Source organism: Giraffa tippelskirchi, chromosome 13 (assembly GCF_054371585.1).
Source record: "Giraffa tippelskirchi isolate mGirTip1 chromosome 13, T2T-mGirTip1v1.2.pri, whole genome shotgun sequence".
In the NCBI taxonomy this organism is placed as follows: domain Eukaryota; kingdom Metazoa; phylum Chordata; class Mammalia; order Artiodactyla; family Giraffidae; genus Giraffa; species Giraffa tippelskirchi.
In genome coordinates this window covers 68,690,929-68,696,516 of record NC_137287.1, presented here as the reverse complement: position 1 = coordinate 68,696,516, position 5,588 = coordinate 68,690,929, and the positions used below count along the sequence as shown (strand labels likewise).

Genomic DNA, 5,588 nt, shown 5'->3' with positions numbered 1-5,588 from the left:
CTGTGGTCAGAGTAAATAATTGTTTAAAAAATGAATTTCTTTTGGGGCTTCCCTGCTGACTCAGTGGTAAAGAATCACTTGCCAGTGCTGGAGATACAGGTTCAGCCCCTGATCCAGGAAGATTCCACATGCTACAGAGCAACTATGCCCAGTGCCGTAACTACTAAGTCTGTGCTCTAGAGCCGGGGAGCAGCAAGCACTGAACCCACGTGGTGCAACTACTGAAGCCTGCACACTCTAGAGCCCTTGCTTTGCAACAAGAAAAGCCACCACAATGAAAAGCTTGCACACCACAACTAGGGAGCAGCCCCTGCTTGCCACAACTAGAGAAAAGCCTGCACAGTGACAAAGATCCAGCACACTCAAGAATAAGTAAATAAATAAAAATTAAAAAAGAATTTCCTTTAAAGCCTAACTTATGTGTTTATAAAGATGAATTATCAAGAAATATAAAATATAATAAAAATTCTATTCTTGACGGATACATTCTACTGAAATTTCTTGTATAAGAAAGGATTGTTTACTTCCTTGTGGTTTTCTCTAATTTATTCTGGTAATATAAATTTACATTTTGGAAATAAGGAAAATAAAATGAATCTGAACTCATTTGAGATGTTTTTTTCTGTTGCAAAAAAGGGTGAGAAAACCACACAGGTAGAGTTTTGTATTTGATTTAAGACCCTGGAAATCATTAACTCAAGAAACCGTAATAGTTAACCAGGTATAGCAGCATCATTAAAAAGTCCTTTCTTCTGTGAAGATTTTCAAATTCCCAGACACTTATGCTACCCATATCTGGCCATGAGCTAAGATAGGTGGTATTATGTGATTCTAGAGGAGTTAAATGCCTTATAAGCAGACAGACAAGTAGAGACTCATGGTCGTTTTCTCATAAGTGTCGATGATTAATAAAATTATTAAGAACATATACAGCATATAATGATATACAGAGATGATTTATTAGCTTGGGAGAATTTTTATAACTATATCCCCCAATAACAAGGTAACACCACACTCTTTCATCTGGTGTTTTGATTTTTTTAATTCTGATTTTTTTTTTAATGGCCAGTTCTGATTGCTTAAACAAGCCCAGTGAAACAGAAGGATTTTGAAGATAAGCTGGCTCATTAGATCTGACAACTTAAAGTTAGAAGCAATATACACAACAAAGGAAAACCCGAAGTACAGGGAATGAAAGTGAAAAAGTAGCTCAGGTAGTAAAATATTCTACTGAGCTTGGCAAAATTTCTCATTTGTGATTGTATACAATCTCCTAAGCTTTTATAGAGTAAAAACTTCACTGGGACACAGATCTAAATTTTGGAGGGTACTGAAAAACACAGATTTTAGAGAAAGATTTGCAAAAGTAGAGTTTGCTACTTTAGGTTTCAACTCTAGTTAACAGAGAAACAGAAAATCATTTTGTAATTTTCTAACTTTATCAAGTTAAGAAATACCCTTCTTTATCAGGTGCATTAGAGATAAGCAACTAAACATAAACATAATAAGAGTGCCTGCAACTTTCCAGCATTAAATGAACCCTAATTATAACTTAATTACATACATATTAATAATATCGAAAAAGAATTAGCACAACCATTGTCCAGTCATCTTGAAGTTGGAAGAAGCAAGTTTACAACAGACAACTAGGAGTATAGGTTGCATAGTACAAGAGATGTTATATATCAGAGGTCAAAACGAGTCCATGTCAAGGAAGCAAACATTTGAAGGGAAATTAGTAGTTTTTTTTGGGGGGGAGGTGGAGTTGGGTGGGGGGTTCTATGGTGGCTCAGGTGGTAAAGAATCTGCCAGCAATGCAGGAGATGCAGCTTCAATCCCTCAGTGGGGAAGATCTCCTGGAGAAGGGAATGGCTACCCACTCCAGTATTCTTGCCTGGAGAATCCAATGGATCAAAGGAGCCTTGCAGGCTACAGTTCATAGGGTTGCAAAGAGTCAGACGTGATTGAGCGACAAACACTCTCACTTTTTCACTAGTAGTTTTTGCCTTTTCCTCGTAGGCCAAAGGAAAGGGAAAAAAAAAAAACTGATGAGAAGACACGAGTCTTCCCTGATGGTCCAGTGGCTAAGACTCCACACTCTGAACTCAGAGGGCCTAGGTTTGATCCCTGGTCAGGGAACTAGATCCCACATGCTGCAACTAAAAATTCATATGCTGCAAGTAAAGATCCCACATGCTGCAAAGAAGATTGAAGATACTGAGTGCTGCAACTAAGACCCAGGGCAGCCAAATCAACCAATCAATTAAAAATAAACTTATTAAAAAAAAAACCATTGACTTAAAGAGGGCACCTTCAGTCTTGATCAAAAGAAGTAACTCTAGGCTTTTTCTATATGTATCAAAAGAGAGACAAATTAAATGATTTTAAAGTTTTTATCACACTCTAAAATTCTGAGACTATTACTTCTCTTTTTCCTTCAATGGCCTATGCTACTTTGGTACAGGTGCATTGCATTTTTGATCAGATTTGAGAGTTACTGACCTTTCTGGGAGAAATGAAGTATGCCAAAGTAACTAATAATGTGCAGATTAACTCAAAGGAAACCCTAAATTAATTTTAAGAGGTGGTTTCATACTCCTTTTCTGACATATTACATGTTAACAGCATCAAATAAGCAAATGAAATATCAGAACATATGTTCTGTTTCTTACTTTTCATCTGTTACTAGGTGGAAGAAGACAAATGCAGATAAGATTAGTAAAGGAAAGTAAGGAGAACTCAGAGTAATTGTTCATTTTCAATATTCACACAGTCATAGTTCATACTATGCCTTGTTGGAGAAAAATTGCCATTAAACACTGGTAAACAACATTAAGAAGTGTTTAGATTTTATTTGTAAAACAACTGTCCTAGGTAGGAAGCTTCAGTAACAGGTTCAAGAGAGACTTACGGACCTATATAGTTGTGTAGTGCATGATTCTGGGCTAATTGGTACCAATAAAGAGTCAAAAGTATGATTTCTATAACTGTGTGAGCATGTTACTTCTGCCCTCTTGAAGAAATACTGTGTCCTTGACCTCAGCTCTCCAAAAAAGTGAGTGGCATTGGTCATAAAGGCAATCAGACAAAGGAACCTATGTAATCAGTACAAAGCCACTGCTACTTCTGGAAGCAAAAGTTGCTCAGTTGTGTCTGACTCTTTGCGACCCCATGGACTATACAGTCCATGGAATTCTCCAGGCCAGAATACTGGAGTGGGTAGCCATTTCCTCCTCCAGGGGATCTTCCCAACCCAGGGATCGAACCCAGGTCTCCTGCACTGCAGGCAGATTCTTTACCAGCTGAACCACAAGGGGAGCACAAGAATACTGGTGTGGGTAGCCTATCCCTCTAGACAAAGTGCAGGCCCTATCAGTGGGTGATAACTACTTACAGATATTATCAGCTTCTTACAAGTAAAAGCACTCCACAGATGACATCTTTTAGTGTCACTGCCTACTTATAGATGTGATTATCTCTCAGCTACTTCCCTGTGCAAAAGTCTAACGTACAAGGGACTAATATCACTGCAGTCATAAACAGAATCCAGAATGAATCTAAACCCTACTAGAGAGAAAACACAGTTGTTGTGCTCCAGATATTAATCTTCTGCAGTTGCTGTTGCTGTTGTTCAGTCGCTCAGTCGTGTCTGACTCTTTTCGACCCCATGGACTGCAGCACACCAGGCTTCCCTGTCCTTCACCATCTCCCAGAGTTTGCTCAAACTCATGTCCATCAAGTTGGTGATGCCATCCAGCCATCTCATCCTTTGTTGTCTCCTTCTCCTCTTGCCTTCATTCTTTCCCAGCATCAGGGTCTTTTCTAATGAGTCAGTTCTTCAAATCAGGTGGCCAAAGTATTGGAGCTTCAGCTTCAGCATCAGTCCTTCCAATGAATATTTAGGGTTCATTTCCTTTAGGATTGACTGGTTTGATTTCCTTGCTGTCCAAGGGACCCTCAAGAGTCTTCTCCAGCACTGCAGTTCAAAAGAATCAATTCTTCAGCACTCAGCCTTCTTTATGATCCAACTCTCACATCCATACATGACTACTGGAAAAACCATAGCTTTGACTAGACAGACCTTTGTTGGCAAAGGTTGGCAGTATCTCTGCTTTTTGATACACTGTCTAGGTTGGTCATAGCTTTTTTTCCAAGAAGCAAGTATTTTTTAATTTCATGGCTGCAGTCACCATCCACAGTGATTTTTGGAGCCCAAGAAAATAAAGTCTGTCACTGTTTCCATTGTTTCCCTATCTATTTGCCATGAAGTGATGGGACCAGATGCCATGATCTTAGTTTTTTGAATGTTTAGTTTCAAGTCAGCTTTTCCATTCTCCTCTTTCACTTTCATCAAGAGGCTCTTTAGTTCCTCTTGGCTTTCTGCCATAACAGTGGTATCATTTGCGTATCTGAGGTTGTTGATATTTCTCCTGGCAATCTTGATTCCAGCTTGTGAGTCAATCAGCCCACCATTTCGCAGGATGTACTTTGCATATAAGTTAAATAAGCTGGGTGACAATACATAGCCGTGACGTACTCCTTTCCCAATTTGGAACCAGTCTATTGTTCCGTGTCTGGTTCTAACGGTTGCTTCTTGACCAGCAAACAGATTTCTCAGGAGGCAGGTAAGGTGGTCTGATAGTCCCATCTCTTGAAGAATTTTCCACAGTTTGTTGCGATCCACACAGTTAAGAGCTTTAGTGTAGTTAATGAAGCAGAAGTAGATTTTTTTCTAGAATTCTCTTCCTTTTTCTATGATCCAGTGGATGTTGGCAATTTGATCTCTATTTCCCCTGCCTTTTCTAAACCCAGCCTATGCATGTGGAAGTTTTTGGTTCACGTACTGTTGAAGCCTAGCTTGAAGGATTTTGAGCATTACTTTGCTAGCATGTGAAATGAGCATAATTGTATGTGGTAGTTTGAACATTCTATGGCATTGCCATTCTTTGGGATTGGAATGAAAACTCACCTTTTCCAGTCTTTTTTTTTTTTTTCTTTTTTAATACTTACTTATTTGGCTGTGCCAGGTCTTAGCTGCTGTGTGTGAACTCTTAGTTGAGGCACGCGGGATCCAGTTCCCTACCAGGGATGGAACCCGAGCCTCTTTTGGGAGGGGAGCTCAGAATCTTAGCCATTGGACCACCAGGGAATTCCCTAATCTTTCCGACTCACAGAGGTGGACAATATCAAACTCCATGTATCCAGAGATGGTCTCAGCCCACACATGCTGCTGGCAAATAAGATGCATGTGAGTTCACCCTGCGTGCACACTGAACAGCACAGGGCATGCAATCAGGGGTGGATTATGGACTTTCCCTGGTGTGGGTACGTGTGTGATACCTGTGAAAAAACATGTTTCCACCTTTCACAGCAACTCATGGTAAACAGAGATCCCATCGTGCTTGACTTAGAATATTCAGGCAGCACGTGTGCTCTTGAAAGCTCTGTACACACATTAGCTAAGTCATTAATCTTCACCACGACTTCTCCCCATAACCACATATTATTATTCTTTAATGGTTGAGAAACTCAGGGAAGATAATTGCCTTGCTCAAGGCCACAGAGGGAGCCTGTGTTAGAAAAAGAGT

At 39.8% G+C, this 5,588-nt stretch overlaps 1 long non-coding RNA gene across 1 annotated transcript; it reads right to left on the bottom strand.

Annotated features, from left to right (window-relative positions):
- Positions 1-1,027: 1,027 nt before the first annotated feature.
- On the bottom strand, positions 1,028-5,375 carry LOC145532210 (uncharacterized). The gene is made up of 2 exons (XR_014073090.1): positions 4,044-5,375; positions 1,028-1,872 (listed from the first exon to the last, which is right to left on the bottom strand). It is a non-coding gene; the product is annotated as an uncharacterized LOC145532210 (long non-coding RNA).
- Between the last annotated feature and the right edge of the window lie 213 nt (positions 5,376-5,588).